The sequence below is a fragment of the Sphaerodactylus townsendi genome, linkage group LG10, assembly GCF_021028975.2.
Source record: "Sphaerodactylus townsendi isolate TG3544 linkage group LG10, MPM_Stown_v2.3, whole genome shotgun sequence".
Lineage (NCBI taxonomy): Eukaryota > Metazoa > Chordata > Lepidosauria > Squamata > Sphaerodactylidae > Sphaerodactylus > Sphaerodactylus townsendi.
Genome location: NC_059434.1, coordinates 47552401 through 47572265, shown reverse-complemented (window position 1 = coordinate 47572265; position 19865 = coordinate 47552401).

Below are 19865 nucleotides of genomic sequence, written 5' to 3'. Positions count from 1 at the left end.
TGCTTCTATCTTCAAAAATGTGTGGTCAGTGCTTACACACTCAGAAATTCCCCAGAATCTGCCAGACTCTTCAGCAAGTTCTGTGGTGGGAAAAATTACTTTTCCCACCATAGACTTCAGTGGGGCTTTCTGTTATGCCCAGATGGCTCTGTGGTAGAGGTTTCAATGGGAGGCACTGTGGTAGGGGTCTTGCTCTGGGTGGGGGCATTTCCTGTAGGCCTGCTGGTGTGAGTCTCCTGAAAGGCTTCCCCTGAACCAAACATAACCAAACTCAGGTGGTATCACCAGGGCAGTCTCTGGATGGTACCCTGAAATCATGGTGCCACTACCTTTAAAAATGCCCTCCCTGCAGGCCGAAAAACACCAAAAATACCCCTTAAAAGCCCAAATACCTTGCATTCGCATTTGTTCATATTTGGGCAGGACATAATCAGAAACTTTTTGTCCAAATGTGCCCAAATTTGCCCAGATTCCGGCTGAATCTGGTATTTGTTTCATCTGAATCTCCAACCCTCAAAAGTGATGCTGTTTCAGGGTGGGGGAGAATCCACCCCCAAACAGCATCACTTTCAATTTTGTTTTAACCAGGGACCCCAGATTCTCCCTTTTTAGGTGGATTTAAAAGAAGAATCTGAGGTCCCTAGTTTTAACACCATGGAAAGTGATGCTGTTTGGGGGTGGATTCCATTGGAGGTGTTTTGTGAAAGATGATGCTGACATTTGTTTGGTAAATGTTTTGCTGGGTGTGATTTGTGAGAGATTTACATGCTTAATACCCACTTGCACTGGCTTGGAGTTGTTTCTCAGGCTAACAACCTACCTCATAGGGTTGTTGTGATTAGGAAATTAGGAAAAGAGTTGGTGGGGAGAGAGCCATGTATGTTTTGCTGGGAGTGGGAGGTGTTTTGTGAGCTGGTGCAAAAAATCATTGTTTGTTCATGGTGGGGGAGGGTGGCTGCCCATATGCTGGGGAGGGGGGCAAACTCAAGTTTTGTCCCCAGGCGCCAGTTTGCATAGGTACGCCCCTGATGAACAGGACTGCTTTATTAATGTGTAAGAGATATTTTTCTGGTGGCATGGATGAAGCAGACACCATGTTATGGGGCAGAGTAAGAAACTGCTGAAACTATGAAGCAAATCAAATTGAATTGATCTCAGATGTGATATTACAAAGGAACTTTTCTTTGAGCCTCTGACATTGTTCTAGTCTGAATGACTGCTGATGTCTGTAGCTCAGAGGTATATTTGATGCCTCCTGCAGACCCGTCCAACATCCCTGATTTATCTCTTTTGCATTATTAGTCTCATATGCTACCAGCTTCTTATTTGTCTCAGCATTACACCATATGATCATATTGTCCTTTTTTCTAATAAATGTGTTTCATTTTGCTAAGTTCAACATGAACTTGAGGTCACAGATGAACCTAAGGAGGCATGCATTGAGAACAAAGCTGCTTGTACCATACCCTCTTTCCATTTTCGTCTGATGTTTTCTGTACCTTTGGGAGCACAACCTAACACATTGTGCAAAAGCCAGCTTCCCAGATCAGCTGTCAGTTAGACAGCAGGCTCATGAATAATGACTTTAAGGCAGCCAGACTTTTTGATAATTGCATGGAGTAAATCATACCCCATACAGTAGAATCAGTTTTAAGGAAAGCTATCTCCATTTCAATTTTGGTATATTTTCTGAGTCTTTGAGGCAGGAATTTTGGTATTTTAAATTTCTCAGATCAGTGATATTAAATTGTAAATTTAGGATTTTTAATTTATTTATTAATTTTTCTTTATTGTTCACTTTTCTCATTGAAATGGTAGAAGAGTTACAAAATTATAAATTACAATACAAATTGGGGCCTGAATTGAAGGACGAATAAACATTTGGACATTTCCCCATATATGTACATATCAAAACTTCCCCCTTTGGATCCTATAGGCTCTCAGGCTTTGAGCTGGTCGTCTAGATTTTTCTCCTGGGTTTCAGTCTCCTTCATTGATTTACAACATTTATGCTCTGCTTTTCAAAGTTTTTCTCCCAACTGATCATTTATCAGTGGGCCAGATTAGATGGGAAGAGGGAATTTATTCTTGCATTCATGCTATATCTAAATCACTGCTTCTTTATCAATATCCAGTAATGACAGCATTTACATATAGAACATTGGCTGAAACAATGCCTACAGAAGTTGTCTGAACTCATATCACTTCTGAATTCCTGTGTGCCACAGCTTTAAAGAGGTAGGTAGTGATTTTGGTCCTACAGAGACTCACTTAATGTTAGTTAATATAAATTCTTGTTAAAACAGTATTTCATACATTTCTTTGACATTAATTGCTCGACTCATTGAAGTTTCATAGAGTGTTTCTCTCAGGAAGGACACTTTAAGAGGTATGTAAGAAAGAAGCAAAATACAGAAGATCTTGTGGACAATAGCTTTCTTTGTTTGGCTTACCTTTGGGGGATAAAATGAGAACATTACAAACTATGAGACACCATCAATCATGTACTATTTAAAACCCGTTAACATGCACTGTCTATAGAAACTGACATTCTTCCCAGGCTGAAGATGTGCAGATCTTTACATATCTTGGTCTCTTTTGAAATTTACTGTAAGTTTTTCAGAGTCCTGAGTGGCATCAAGATATATTTTGGACTTGAGGGGCATTGCTTCACATACTATTTTGCAACTCTATTAATTTTATTTTCTAAAAAAAGTACTGTAGGTGGAATTGCAATCAATTGACACACTTTTAAGTTTCCAAAAATACAAATACAAATAAATATTCTGATTGCCTGGTCTGGATTCCATGTAATAAGCTTTATTGTGTCTTTACTGCATTTGTCAGCAATGTGCTTTATTGCAGCAAGCTTCCTGCCATTAGTATTGTCATCAAACATTTTTATAGCAGGTTATCAGTACTGAAACTCCACAAGATACCCACTACTTTCAGGAGTAGCATAGTGTTGCCATGCATGGCCAGACAACTGGTGGGAGTTCAGTGGTGGTGGGAACATGGAGGAGTGTCATCAGGCAACAGCATAACATCACTTCCAGGTAAAATCATACAGAGCAGATGGACATCACTTCTGGGCTGTCTTGTCATTACTGACAGCTATTTTTGTTGATATTATTTCACCACCGCCAACTGCAAGAGTGGTGGTGGAAAACAGAAGCTGGGTAGCCCCATTCTTACTTGGAAACCTGGGAACCCTAGAGTACTCAGTACTGTTTTTAAGCTAAAGGGCATAGAAGAACAGAGGCCCAAAAGACAATTAGCCAGAAGACAAGAGGGCCCCCACAAAACTTGCAGGGGGAAATGCCATCTGCCCCTCACTGAGGAGGGCAGGAGACTTGCTAGACAGGAGACCAGCTAGACTTGGCTATCTTCAGTGGGGATAGCTACAGAGATCCAGACCCAGCTGTCTCTGAAGCAGCCTGGGTTGTCTACTATGGCAGCATGATAACCTGGAATCTGTTCTCAGAATCCACTGCACAGTGGTGCAGTCATGCTCAACTCTCTGTGGCAGCTCAGAAGCCACTTCCAGCATCTGTCACCATCTGGCTTGGTAGCCAACTCCAGCTCTTGGTGGCCACCACCATCATTATGAAAAAGCATTGTCTGCATATGCGTAGACAATGCTCTTTCCAAAATTGGGGGGATTAAAAACCCCTGCTTTTTTAAAATTACAGATTTATATCAGATTTAGGATGTACTCTAAATTTGCAGTGTGCCCCCTATCTGTAGATTTAAGTATTTGCAGGCATGGGTAAACTTCATAATTAGATAGATAGATGTATTTTGTTGATGACTGAACCATGATTTTGTCTGTAATTTTCCATACAGGATTTTAAAGGTAAATAAATAGTTCTTTGCTAAACACAGATGGTTCCTGCTATTTCTACAACACAAGAAGCTGCCATTTTGTTTGCATTTTTATTCTCTTTTAACAAGAGTCTATACAATTTTACTCCTTTTGAAATCAGCTGGAGGCAAAATGACTGAATCCGATTACTTATCCATCTCTTTTCCATGCTAGAGAGGAATGTAAACTTAATCAGTCTGAAACTGATGCTATATTGTAATACCCATGCATCAGAGTGAAAGAATACTCGTAATATTGTATTCTGTTCTTTTTTCCATGTTTCAGACAAATCCCAAAGCCACTGAAGGATATGATAACAGAAGAATATCACATTGATCTGAAATGGACAATTGTATGTGAAATAAGAATAATTCACCTGAAAAACTAATACTCATATTCTAAAGATATTGACCTTGCAGTTTATATGAACCCAACAACATCTGGACTTTGTAGAAGCTAATGCCACCCAAGTAGAACAGATCATCTGCTCAACATCTGTGATTGTTAGACTCAATAAGAAACACTTGTATCTTGTCAGGGTGGTCATCGCATTGAAGACTGACATGTCAGGCAAACCTTAGATTTGTTATTTTGGGAGACAGAAACCATGGAAAGAGGAAACTTCTTCTCCATGATGAAGGGCACAAGGCAGATGGTCATAAAAGTCAAATACCTTCTTTTTTGTGTGTGAATGGGGTATTCTCTAAGCATAACTGCTGACAAGGGCAGGGAAGGATCATCCTTAGAATGCTTAAAAGGACTGCAAGGGGAATATGAGCGACAAGAAGGCAGGTGTGTGCACTGAGTCCTGGTCCACAGCATGTGTAGCATATCAAAGCTTTAAATCCCCCTTCCACATAAGACTGTGAGCAACTAAAGCTTTCAACTGCAAGGTCAAAGAGAAAGAGAAACACAGAAGGAGAAAAACAGCTTTCAACTGCATTTTCCCCAGATTCCTTTTCACAATGATCCTTTGTCTGTCTTAACCTAACATTGAAAAGTTGAATTTTGGTAGTTTTGAGATTTGAAATCTTAATGTGGATGGTTAAGATTTTTATGTTAACTGAGTTTTGCATAATTCAAATATATAAACAGAAAAGTAAACCTCATAATGGCAAGCTTTCTAATTACGACTACTGTCTCCTGAATATTTTCACATGGCTATGAGTACATGTGCAAGCATTAGGGCTGTTTATTATCTTTAGAGATGGATATCAAATCTGTTCATGCCTTTCCCTGCTTTCTGTAACTCTGCCCTGAGCAAATCTCTGTGCTCCTCTATGGGGGTCTTGCTTTTTGTGCTGCCATTTTCCATTTCCTTAGTTTTCTGTTGAGAGCCAGCATGATATAGTAGTTAAGAGCAGTGGCCTCTGGAGAACTGGGTTTGATTTCCCACCAGTGACGTAGGTATAGATTTTTTATGGGGTGGGTTTGGTAACTGAGGGCTTTCCAGCTGTTCCATTCCACGCATTGTTTCAAGTCAGCCGGACATGTAATGGGAGGGGTTTGAACCTGAGAAACACCCCCCCCCTTACCTACATTCCTGTTTCCCACTGTTCCACATGATTGGTGGACTCTAATCTAGTGAACCAGGTTTGTTTCTCCACTCCTCCACATTCAGCCTGCTGGGTGACTTTGGCCTACTCACAGTTCTCTCCAAACTCTCTCAGATCCACCTATCTCACAAGTTGTCTGTTGAGGGGAGGGGGAGGGGAGGTCTTTTTGAGACTCATTAAAGGTTGAGAAGAGCAGAGTATAAAAATAAGATCATCTTCTTAGAACATAACACAGGGGTCAATATATTCCTTAGCCTGTATGTATTTTCAGAATTTTGAGAATGGATAGTGGATGGTTATGCAGCAGTTGTGTAGTCAAGATTAGGAAAACTGTTTATCTTCTCACAAAGTTGAATGCACTTCATGATTTGTCTGATGCTTAGCCATATTTTGCTGCATTTCCTACTTTTTATGTAACAGTCACATTGAGTGAGCACCATCTGAGGAAACTTAAAATTATTTAAAATTATCAACAGTTGTTGATGAATCAAGAACGGCTGTCAAATTTTGCAGTAATACCCAAGTAATACCAGCTGGCCGTCATTATCAGCTACAAGAGGGTTATTAACTCATTTTCCATCTCTTAAGTAAAAGAAGATATATTTGTACACTCCATTTGAAGATATATGAAAATAAACACATAAATAAAATAATCATTTGGAAGTAACTTTTTTGTTATATATTCAACACAAATAACATCTTCATATTTTGCATAGAGCCATGAAAAGATTCTCAGATAGTTTATCTTAGGCCGTTTCTGCACGGCCTGTTAACGGGGCCCTGGGAACCGTAAAAACGCTGTTCCCAGAGAGCCATTCGCACAGGCGACGCTGCTGCTAAGCAGCAGCGCCGACCTGGCGTCGTTCCCCCTCCCCCAGGGCGGCGTCAAGCCGCCCTGAAAAACAACCCTTTAAAGGGTTGTTTTTCCCTCAACAGCGTGTTCCCGGCGGGCGCTGCGCGTAAGAGCAATCGCCGGGAACACGTTGTTTCCAGCCCGATTCACCTTTAGCCCCGTGCTGCCGTCGCCTGTTGGCCGCCGAGCCCGCCACGCTGTCCTCCGACCCCTGGAGGTCGGAGGGCAGCGTGGGCGGGGCTTCGACGGCCAGCAGGCCGACGACGGGGACAAGGTGAGTGGGACGGGGAGGGGGGAAGAGGCGGCTCCATGTGGAGCCGCCTGCTGTCTGCCGGCCTCCGCCTCCACGCCGGCAGAATTCTTGCCGGCGTGGAGGCGCCTGGGGGGCCGTGCATAAACGGCCTCAGATATACTTGCAAATGCATCTCCTTGTACTTTTTTCAACATTCCGAATTAAATGTTACAAGTAAGAATTACAAAAAAGAAATTTCTAATTCAGATGGGGCACTACCCAATTGTCAAAGAGGTTGTGTGTGAGTATCACTTGGGCTATGTTGAATTGCAAGCATAACTAGGAGCTGCTTAACAGATTCTCATGTCAAACCCTTATTCAAAAGCTAAAATCTTTTGTTTGGCTGTTTAGGAGTGGGAATTCTGTGCTGGATTCAATCCTTACTATTCTTTACTAGTTTGCAAGATTCTATTTTGTGTACATGCAGGTCACATGTACTCTATAAGATTATGTTTTGGACTTGGCAAATTGATCCTTAAGAACTCCAGATGATGGAACTCCTTCCCATTCCTGACTTGCTACATGCCAAGGCTAAACTAAGAAACACTGTAAGATTTAAAGATTTTGACAGGTCTTTGGGCCTCAAGTCAGTGCCCTGCTCTGCTTCTACTGCTTCTACCATCCCTGATGACCAAGAAGGCTTTCAAAACTTTATTTCAGACAACAGCATGAGGAGTGGAAGGGGCTGGTGGTGGTAGGTGGAGGGAAGATGTTCAGGGCAAATCTGTGCTCATTGGCAATTCTCCCTACTGTGGCAGAAAAGCAAAAATTAAAATCATGCTAGAAGTAATCTTGCTAGTGGCAGAGAGAATGGAAAGCAAAAGCAGGGCTCCAAGAAATAGCTCCATACAAGAAATCTTGTTGCAATGGACATTTGCCCCCACCACACCGCAAGCATCTTGTGTGTAGTCGTCCAACGAAATTTTATTTGCATTCAAATAAAATGGAAGACTATTATCACCCACCCTCACACCAAGTGACGGTATTTAAACTGAACTAGTGGATTACATGTGAACTCTGTAGACTCCACACAATGACTCACAGTGCAATCCTATGCAGAGTTACTCCAGTTCAAGTCTATTTGCATTCTTGGAGTTTGTCCAACACATGGTGGCTACATTGGCTATGTTGTCCACCACTGAACCCCACTGGCAAGTGAGTTCAGTTTAATTTCCAGTTTCCAAGTTCAATTTAATTAGCATAATTTTATATTTCTTAGCTCTGCTGTTTCAGCCCCAAAGAGCCTATTTTTACCAGAATTACTAGTATATGCTATTACTGGGAGGAGGGAAGGGCATAAAAAGCAGTCCTTTTATACCTTTCATTAATACATGCAATGCTGATGGTTTTAATTCTTATAATGTTTCCTTTTCTTGGTTTTAGATTGGCTCTGCAATACTATTATAAGTAGGGAATTTGGGTTCTTCTTTTAGCATACATTTATTGTTATCTGTTGGCTCAATGCCCAGGAGTCTGAGACACAGCTCCAATAGCCAGGAGTTTTGGAGTATCTCCTCAACCGGTGCTGCTGTACATTATAATATTACATCCTTTCCTGCAGTATAAAAAAGGACCCATAATGATAGCAAATGGAAAGGCCTGAATGTCATCTACACCTATTTGTTATCTTCAAGGTCAGGAAGAATGCACCTGGAAAATACAACAGGCAGCCCGGTCTAGACAGCTGACATGCAGACACTTTCTCACTGTGATTAGTCTGCACTAAAGGAGAGATTGTTAAGAGGTTATGTTAAAGTTGTGCTCAACACTTTCAGAGCACTCACACGCATTACAACTGGGCTGCCAACCTTCAGGTGAGTCCTGGAGATCTCCTGGAATTGCAACTGATATCCAGATTAGAGAGAAAACAGCTGCTTTGGACGCTGGTCTCTATGGCCCCTTCCGCACACGCAAAATAATGCATTTTCAAACCACTTTCACAACTGTTTGCAAGTGGATTTTGCTATTCTGCACAGCTTCAAAGAGCACTGAAAGCAATTTGAAAGTGCATTATTCTGCATGTGTGGAATGAGCCTATGAAACTGTACCCAGCCAAGGTCCCTCCCCTCATCAAACCCACCTCCCCAAGCTTTGCCTCCAAATCTCCAGGAATTTCCCACTTTTGAGTTTATTTTTTAATTTATGTTTTTACCCTGACCCATCCCAGCCAAGGCAACTCTAAAGCTGGCAACCCTAATCACAACCAGCTATTTACTAAAAGTATATGTGTATTCCTGTGGCAACCAAAAAGGAACTATGAGGTAATTCAAAAGAACTGCATTCCTTTCAAGCTTCAAATTAACATTTGAATATATAGAATTTGAATTCTTCAAAGATAAGACAGCTATTTTCAGTTACTCGGACTCACTGTATTAGGAATCAATCAGCAAAAACCCTAATATTTTGTTTCTCTGACAGCTGGATTTGCCAACTCCCCCTCAGCTGGGGATAGGGGAATACAGTTGCCATATCCAGGTTGGTAAACTTCTAAAGATTTGGGAAGGAGTCTGGGGAAGACAGAGACCTTGGCGAAGTACAATGACATAGAGGCTACCCTCCATCCATTTTCAAAGGCAAACTGGTCTTTGTAGTCTGGATTTGTGCTACAATTCTGAGGATCCCCAGGTCCCACCTAGACCTGGCATTCCTACCAACAGAATAGGTTGAGTGTCCCTGGTGTTTCAGAGTGTATTATTTCTGTTTTGATATTAAAACTAAGGCTTTAAAAGAAACGTTAAACTTTGTGGTAATAACTTTTTTATACACCTTTCTGGGATTCTTCCTGTTCTTCTGAAACCTAACTATGGTTGCCAACTTCCAAGTGGTGGCTGGAGATCTTCCACTGTTACAAATGATCTCCAGAAGACAGAGATCAGCTCATTAGAAGAAAATGGTGACTTTGGACAGTAGGCTGTATGGCATTATACAACACTGAGGTCCCTCCCCCTTAAACCTCACCCTCTTCAGGCTTCACCCCCAAAATCGCCAGATATTTGCCAATCCAGAGCTGGCAACCCTAGGTCCAACTGAGGAGAAACAAAAAGTGGGTGTTACACTTGCATATTCCTGGCTTTTCCCAGGAGCAATAATATATCCAGTTTTTTCATAATGTTACACCTGTCCCTAGTAAGTTGCATCAGTGAGGATGCTAGAGGCTCGAGAAGAAGAACCAGCTCTTTTCTAGATAGGGATAGGTGGCTTCTGAGAACTAGTTCTGTTGAACTAGTTCAACTAGTGAGTTGAACTAGTTCTGTTGAACTAGTGAGCAATTGAACCAACTGCATGTTTAAATAGGACTGACAGCTTTGGGTGGGATGTCACATGGTATTTCTGACGTGTATCATTGGGGTTATCATGACTGTACTGTTGGACTAGATGCCTTGTACAGTTGGCAAGGGCACTAAACTTGACTGCTGCAGATGGTGGGATGGGATGCACTGTTAGTTAACTATTACCCAAAATAAACTTCATACTAGGTCTGTCAAACAAAGCGACATCCCTCTTTTACTCATAAAGAACCTCATTACATAATCAGTGAGTAAATTATGGGTTCTTTACATGGTTTCCAATTTGATACAAAACATCTCCCTGTGAGGAAGAGAAGGGGATAGATACTTAAATAAAAAAATAATTTTATTAATTTCACTAAGACATGGGGAAATCAGTACAAACGGAGAAACAAGTATGCAATTTTGTCATGGAAACCGGTAAAATTCAGTCCCTTCGTACAAGCCTAATACTAGGAATGTCACAAACTTCACTGTGACTTACTTTCTCAAATTAATTTACCACATTCAACAGGAGAATTTAAGAGAAGCCAATTATGGGATTAGTTCATTGGTGTGGCAAATGTCAGGAACTCCTTATGAACTGACTGGTGGCTGTGCAGCAGCATTTTGATTGTTGTAGTGATGGGGTTGCTATTATTTGGTTCATCTGGAGAGAGAGGTCTAGGAAACCAGAGTGGATAGGAAAACATGGAGACTGGACTCTTGGGGGCAGAGCGAGGATGGTGTGAGAAAATAATCCAGCAGTCAGGGACAGAACACCTGCAAGGGCACAGTTAAAAGCAAATATGGGACTTATTTGAGGGTAGATAGAGAATCATATGCTATTTGTCTTAAAGAGAAGGGTCCCAGTTCTTTTAGGTATAAGGTGCTTGAAGATGGTCGGGGGGGGGGGGGGGTTCAGTCATTTTCAGCAGTAGACATAGTTCCAGAAGGGAGATCAAGTGATTTTCAGCAATTGTAGAGGTCTAGTATCAGAACCAGCTAATTCTGGAGGCTGGAGATACTTTATTTATACATTTGGATTTACCTTGATGCTGGTGCCAATGGGCAAAGTATGCTATAGGCTCAGTTATGAGAAGTAGGATTTGCTCTGGAATTGGACCAAACTGTGAAGCCTACTGACCCATTGTTGGACTTGTGGTTGTGTTCTGATTGTTGCAAGCTTGGAGTCATGAATCATATTAGAGCAGATCCAGAATCTAGAATAGGACAATAATTTTATAAGAGGACAGTTTAATAAAGATACCTTGAGATGTGTTCAATGAGGGTAAATAGAAAAGGTGACATTCTTCACACAGAGGTGGGCAAATGGGTCTTCCTGACTTGAATTCCATGAGCTGAATTTGTAAAGAAAATCTAAAAAAAATTTTTAATTGAAAATCAGGGATATGCTTTAGGACTTGGATGGACTGAGGGTCTTTGGAGGTTTCAAAGAGGATTTTGATCCATGCATCTCATGGTCTACCAGGGTGATCAAACTATTCCCATGTATAGAATACCTTTAATCAATGCTGCACTATGATCAAGACTATCAGAACACAGAGTAGAGTACATTTCCCCTCATTCTGACTTACTGAAGTCAAATATTCTGTGCACCCACATTCTTGATATCTTTGTATAAAATGCTGTCCCATGTCTTTGGTTACAATTAGGCCAATTTTTGGCAATTCACCCAACATGATGCTAATATCGGGTGTCAGGGGCAAGGTAATTGCTCTAATATGACAAAGGGGGTGCTTAACAATCAAACACTCTGGTAGGTCATTACAATGAAACTGAGGGACAAATACAGCACTTCAAGGCCCAAACACTCTAGCAAGTCTCACACAGGAGGTAACTGATGGCTTTGCTGATCATACGGACTGTGCAGAATGCAGGGAACTGGAGAATGTTAAAATGGTATAGTGACTAACAAATGAATTCAGTGGAAGTTATGTCAGTACGTGTCACAATAGTCAGACAGCTGGGTTTGCAAGGATGGATTGGTCAGGTACAGATATATCAAAATTTGACTCCTTGAAATTCCCAGATGTAGGACCATCACAGCTTTTATTGAAAGCTTTCTTGAAAGTTTGTGAGAAAGATATAGACTGAACATTTTTTTTAAAAAAATCAATTTACTATTTTTTCCCCCTAAATGGATCCTGTTTTTTCTCTTTATTTTTTTCTGGTGTTTATTTTACAAGGATCAATTTTTGATTGATTCTCATACAACAAACAACCATAAGTAGCTTTGTAATGGCTTCCTCTGATTACTCTGGAAACAAAACCAGCATATACAAGGTGCAACAGGCCCTGAGTCTTAACATAAGACCAAAATAAATTGTCCCTAACTCCAATAAACAGCAATGTGTTTGTGTTTATTGAACAGAACTTGTTTTCTCTGCAAAAGTTGCTGTAAAAACTACACTGCTTTGTTATGTTTCTTCAGGAGTTCTTATTTTATTTTATTACCATTTGTTCTCTTATCTTGTTAGTGGTGTGGATGAGAAGGAAAATTACAATTTTTTGGTGCAAAAGTAAAAATAAGATGTGCTATAATAAAAATAGAAACTAGTCCTAGGGCAAAATTAATTGTTCCTAAAAGATCTATGAGTACGAACATAAGATGGTGATTATTCTTTTCCAGAGAAGCTTTGAGGGGAACTTAGTTTTTATTGGATTTTAATGCTGGGTTCTGGGTTTTATTCTATTCTATTTTATTTTATTGGTTTGTTCTTTGGATTCTTTCAGATTTTCATTGGTTGTTGTTTTACAGTTTTACTGAAGACCTGATTATTTACTTAGTTTTAGACTGCAGCTAAATCTTTTTCTGTACCTTTTTAAATTTTAAATTTGGGTTTTGCAATGAATTGTTTATTTTTCATTCAGATTTAGATTTTTTTTATGAGCTATGTTGGTTACTTTGGTGGAAGGGCAGGCTATAAGTACAATAAATGAACGGTACTCCATGGAATAGGATTTTGACGGATTTTCAGGTTACCACGACATGAGAGAAGCAGGAAACTCACACTCTGTAAGCAGAACTCCTTCCATCCACAAAAAAACTCTAGGGTATCTATGTCTCAATTCTCAATTATAAAGTTGCAATTGACTTTAAAGATTAAATGTATCTCTTCTGCTGGGTCCATTTTGCTTGGTGTTCAGAGGAAAAGAATGGTGGAACCAAGATGGTGCCTATTTGAGGGGAAAAGATAGAATAGATTAGTGCAATAAATTAGTTTACCTAAACATTTCTGCCTGTATCTCATCAAAGTGACATGATCAGTGAATAGTCCTTGGATGCTGCCTCCACCATTCCTGTCTCAAACATAAGAATCTCAGTACATTGTTCCTAGGTTGAGAGTGGAAAGGACAAGTGATGGAAGGATGGCAGTAAAGGAGAAGCAGTAAAAATGAGATGAGCAGTCGTCTGTTGATGTCATGTCTTTAAATATTAACAGCATTAGATCCAAGTTTTCAGGAGGTTTTGAAGAGAACATTTGCAGGTTTTTCCCCTTAAATAATAAATCTGTTGGCATAATAAAATGGGCTGTAACATTTTGGGGGTGTGAAAATTACACAACCTGCATAGAACAAAACAAAATAGCACTAAGCATTTGCAAGTGAAGTAAGCCTAACTTTTTTTTGCAATAGAAAAAAATAGACATTATTAAGCTTACATTTTATTTACCTCAATGAATTATTACCTCCACCCCTTCTTCAATAATATTCACATTGAAAAGTACACATGGGTTAAAAACAGTGTAAAATAGGACTGGCCATAAAAATTGGGCCCAAGTAATTCTTAGAATATTGTTTAGCCAACAGTTGGTTGGTAGAGATGCACTTCAAAGACAGTCACTGGTTGTTTCCCCACTTACCTCGACCACCCTTTGCTGTGCGCTACTCCCAGCGTGCGTCATTTCTGGTGCGCTCCTGGGCTTCCCCACAACCCTGTGCTCTGCCTGGGGTCATCAAAAGGCACCGTTTTGAGGAGTGCCAGGAATGACGCGTGCTGAGGGGGCGTGACAGTGGCAGTGTCGGGGCGGCTGCGTTGTCGCCGCCCCTGTAGTGGGGAGTGCCAGGGGACCCCGCGCTACTTGGGGAGAGTATTGCGCAGCAGCAGGTAAGTGGGGAAACGACCATTGTTACTGGGAGGGGGACATATGCACTGGCAATTTCACTTGTCTCTAGTGGCTACAAGTTTAGGGTAGCATGAATAACAACCCACAGGTCTGAACCTAAAGAAAGGTTAGTACTAGCTGATATTAATTAAAATTTGCTCTGCCAGGTCTTCATATGCTAAATGCAACAATGAATTAAATCCTAAGCAGCTTGTCTATGCATTTTTCCATTCAGCGGATTGATCTTGTTTAGTTCCCAACTATAGGTAAGAAAGACCAAAGTAGATATCACCAGTATGTGACTATTACCTGTCTTTGAAATACTGCATCTAAAAAGCTTTCTTTCCTTGTGAGTCTCATAAGCACACCAGATACAATGAAAACTGTCTCTCAAAAATGGAATCTGCCTACAGAATGTACTGATACCCAAATCATGACATCCCAACCAAGAATGAGGGGGCCCTGCAAAGAAAAGGCCTATGAGTGTCCAAATTTTGCAGATGGGGTGAAAATCAATGAGACTCATTTAGAGCTTGTAGTTGATGTGAATCAAAACATTCATAGCAACCAAATCTACGTGGCTGTTTTGCAATGTAGGTCCAATTCCTCATCCTGTGCCATTAACCGTTTCTTTTTTATTCTGCTGTGCTGATAATGCCTTCCCATTGTTTAGGTCAATGGTTTTCTCTTAACATTTGATTAGCTAAGAACCCTTTTATCTTTGGAATTCCTGTGGTTCTTGAAAATGTGCTCTGAATGCTGCTTGAAGCTCTTCAGCAGCTGTCCTTAAACTACTTATACTGAAGTAGTCTTCTTGGTGCAGTCCCATAGACGTCAATTAGATTTCTGGAAATTACTTTGATGGCTGCAGCTTGATGTGATGTTGCAGCCTTGCATATATGTTAAGAACATTCATGTTTCCCAAAATAATTCTGAAAAAAACCTTGCAAAACTGCAAAGCCTGTGACTAGGCTGTTTTGTCATTAATTCTTATTGTATGGTTTGATTTCTTGGACTAAGAGAACGCAGGAGAAGTGCCTTGTTTGAGAGGGGGAAAGAAGGATAGAATACATTTATTTCTTACTGGTAGCATCTTATTTTAGCAGTTTTCAGCCTTTTTAAGTTGAGGGACACTTGTAATGTTTTGTGATATCCTGTGGAATCTCAATCCATATTCTCTTAAATTTAAAAAAGGTACAAACTAATTCCTTTCCTCCAACAAGAGTGGAACAAAATTAAGATTAACCCTTTGCATTTCAGAGCCCAGTTATATACTAGAATTATACTCTGACTGTTTTGTTGCATCACGCATAAATAAACTTGAATTTGAACATCCAGCACTGAAGATGTATCATGAGACTAGACAAACACTTCTACAACTGGCTGTTACAAAGGAAACAATAAAGTGTAAGGTTGTAAAGTTTTTCAGTTGAACACAAAGGCTTAGTGGAATCCTTAGTGGAAAATTCTGTCTTATTTAGTGTTTGAAAGATAGGGACCATCATGGAATATCACAGTAACTTAGATGGTCAGGATGCTGACTCTTAAAAGAAAGAACTAGGCAAGAACAAAGAATGAGGCTATGACAGAGCAACACACAAACACAACCTGCCTCCCCAGTGAAACTATCTTAAGCCCTCTCTTGAAACTGGAAATATGTGGAATGTTGGTGTGGCACATAATTTTCTTTGACAAGGTATCATGTCATTCTGTCCCTTTAAAATATCTATGAGCAATCTGTGTAATTAGACTTTTTGAACACTTCAATATGCAAGTATGTGGTGTCACTCACAAAGACTCAGAAATAATTAAGCTTAACCCTGTGTCCAAGTTTTCTTATCTGTGACACAGGGAAAAGGTGAGATCTTTGAACACACTGCTTTTCGAAGGCAAGTGCAGGCAGGTGCTTATTGTTATTCTCACCACCATCCTGGAAGTAATAAAATGTGAACTGAAACATCAGCACATTGGTATACTGTATAACACCCACACAGAGAGGGAATATCTCCTTCTGAATGTTTCATTGCTTTTTTATTTCATATTTTATATGAGGCTGCAGGGTGTAGAAGGAAATTCAAAAGTAAAGGTTTAAAAAACGGAAGAGCAAGAAAGAGCATATCTGTGTTGGAAATAATTGAGGGGAGGGAGGCAGTGGTGGGATTCAGCAGGTTCGCACCACTTTGGTAATACTGGTTGTTAAAACTGTGCTTGTAAACAACCAGTTGTTAAATTATTTGAATCCCACCACTGGAATCAATTATTAAATCATTTGAATCCCACCACTGGGGGGAGGGTTCAGGGGAGACCCCAAACCAAAACCTGTGCCTGTTTATTCCTATTTACTGAAAGCAGAAACATCAAAGTGGAACATTCTTTTAGAAATCCATATTAAGCCTGAGTGAGGAAACATTTAAATTTTCCAAGAGGTAACCAATAGACAGAAAACTAAAACAATCTGGTAAAGGATACTGAGGTGTTCAGAATATGTGTACCCTGGAGCCAAGTATTGTTTATACACAAGGCCCCTGGGTTTATTGTAAAGTATGTGACCAAGCTTGTGGCCAGCGTGGTATGGTGGTTAAGAGCAGGTACACTCTAATCTGGGGAACTGGTGAATTAAGATTAGCTTGTGCACTCCAACACAGCTGGATGACCATGGATGGGTCACAGTTCTTTGAACCTCTCTCAGCCCCACCCACCTCACAGGGTGTTTGTTGTGAAGGGAAAAAGGAAAGGAGATTGTAAGCCCCTTTGAGTCTCCTTAAAGGAGAGAAAGGGGAGATATAAATCCAAACTCTTCTTCTTCTTCTCTTCTAAGCTTGTGGCTTGTGCTGACCTCTTGCTCTTTTCAGAATATAACCAAAAATACATCAATGCATGCATGGGTACATCACAAGATTTTACGTCAGTGACAGTGTCATGCATGTATTGACAACATAAGTAACTTTCTCGTCCTTTACTTCAAGGTCTCCAGTCCAGTACTGTCGACTCCAGTATGCCTCTTCACTACTCCACTTTTCCTGTGATTGATTACAGCCCTGGGAAGGGACTGCTATAAGTGCTAGTGCTGTTTATAGCTATATCATTGGTTGTTCCACTGGCAAGGATGAGATGTCTGTTAGGGAGTAGACTCTTGGGAATCTTGCTTATTTGTTGGTGAGAAACCTTTGCTATTTTGTTAGGTAAAGTTCCCACTTAATAAACTAGCACTAAACTCTAATTAATAGTATGTCTTTTATATAAGATGAGAGGACTGGCTTCCATGCCAGCTTGCCCCATCAACAGACAATCTAAAATGGTAGCAAGACCAGAGAATTCTGAAACCCAGGTCTGAAAGTGTATGTGAGGTACAGATAGAATCAGATGTGAGGCACACTAGCCCTTGCCTCAAGCATGTGGAGGTGACCCTCTTGCCCTGTCCCTTGCCTTGGTAGTTTATCCATTAAGCCCTTGTCTGCTCATATACCAGGAAGGAGGTTTGTGTCGAACAAAACTTACCTGACTACTGCAGCCATTTGGATGCCCTGCTTTGGGTGCCCCCATCCTCTCAGATAGGTGAGCCTTCTCACTTATGGAATTTAGGATCTGGAACTCTCTGTCCAGACAAATCTATGTACCCTTTTGCTGCAATCTTCTGCCATTGGGCAAAGGGATTATTGTTGTTGTTATTTTGCTTTGCTTGGCATTTTCTCAGTGATCCCGCCTTTCTGACCACTGTTTTAATTTTGCTTTTACGTCTTTGTGTGTATTTTAGGTCTGTTTTTAATTACTCTGAACATGCATATTTGGGTTGATTTTGATGGTATTAAAATGTGATTTTATTATGTATGTTTTAATTTGTTAACTGCCTTGGTGGTCCTTATGGGATATAAATTTTGTAAACCAGAACGTTGTTCCATGTAGGTAAAAGAAAGGTTGCACCATTAGTAATCCTATTAATCAACTGTATGTAACTGTGTGACTAGAAGAAATGGTTTTTCTACCAGGTAACAGGTTATAGAGACTATGACTGAAAATGTCAGCCAGAACCTGCCAGACCACCCTGAGAAGGTAAGAAAGGACAAGTTTCCCTCAGGCTTGCTAAATCTGTTTAAAGGTTATTTGAGCTGTTAATGCATAGATTGAGGCCTAATCCTTACTTTACTTAGCAGCCCAGTCGGGTGTGTATGTGTGGGTGTGGGTGCAAATCCCCCTGTGGAAACAATGCTGGCTTATGCCAGTGAATTTGGCCTCTCCAGGGTACGTACCCAGCGGAGGGGATAATCTGCTGGCACCTGACCAGTGTGGGGCCTGGGATGTTTGGCTGCTGCACCCAGCTCTGCACCAGCACTCCTGTGCTGCATTGGCATGATAGGGATGTGGTGGGGAGATGGTGGGGATGTTCCTGGTTCCATGATTTTTATGGCATATCTTCGGTTTCCCTTCTGGGGACTTTTGAATTTTTTTTTACTTTTTGGGCTTCCTGCATTGTGGTAAAACCCTTTGAATGGGGAAAGAGCTGTGTAGGAGTGGATTGTGTTGTAAGATTGATTGCTAACACATCTATTTGCCCTTCTTGGCCAATACATGAACACAATGGCTTTTTCTGCAAAGAACATTTAAAATGTAGAACTCTTCCCCCAAATGCTTTTATTTTCGTCTTTAAAACATTTTATTTTGTTTGTGTGGAATTGGATCATTTTCTCCTTCACATGACTATGCAATAGAGCTAAATAGGTCTATTAAATGCCAATTAAGGCTTGTTGTTGTTGTTGTTAAATAGGTCTATTGCTGTAGAACTCTCGGACTATATCTGAGGAACATGACAATTAACATTCTCCTTTTACTCCTGCAACTCCTCTCCTTTCCCTCTGAGTCTTTTAAGAGCTCTGATCGACTAGGTATAGTTTCATTTGCACACCAACAGACACCAGCTTAGCCCTCTACATCACAAATAGCTGATTTTGAGGATGGACAGAGGCCTTTCCCTCCTCAAACCCTGCTCTCCCAAGTCTCCTCTCACAAATCTCAGAAATTTCCCAACTTGGAGTTGGCAATCCTACAGAGTTTACATCAGAAAATGAAATGAACTGTTACATCAGAAAATGAAATGACTTATTGCCATCAAGTTAGAACAAAATTCTTCGAACAAAAACAAATTATTTACCTCAGATACAACAGTGTATATTCAGTGAATTACCTTATTTGCATGGGAATCATTAATCATCAGTTCATTCCTAAACAGAGTTAACACCTTTGTTAGTCTACCAACTTCAAAAGATTTAGAAGGGAGTATGCCTAGCATTGCACTTCAAACTACTTATATTGGTTTTAAATATTACCATGATGTTATTTAGATATTTATGCTTCACTTTTTTCTTCAATGGACACTCTATTGGCTTACATCATTATTATTCTTTCCTCTATATTACCCACATATACAACCCTGTGAAGTAGATCATGTTGAGAGAGACTGACTGGCCCAAGGTCATTCAGCAAACTTCCATGGCAGAATGAGAATTCAAACCTGATTCTAGTCCAATACTTTAACCACTGAAGTGACACATTCAGTGTTGGCATATTTGTAATAGTCAGATGTCTTTCAGAACTGAATTTAGATGTTTGAAGCACAGCAATGTGCTGAAGGTACACTGGTACGATTTTGTTTCAACTACATACTGGACTTTATCCCATAGGTTGAACATTTCAGAATAACTTTGCTATGTTAAAATGATCCAAGCGCTAGTGAAAAATCTACCTTACAAGTGATGTCTCAGTGTTTGATCAAGTTCAAGGTAATATCAGGACATATAATTCCTGCTTTTTTTAAAAAAAAACACCTAGGTCTCATTTATAAAATGTAGTCCCCTAGAGAATGCCACATGACTGCAAGCTATTAATTATAATGTTCTATTGTTATCTTT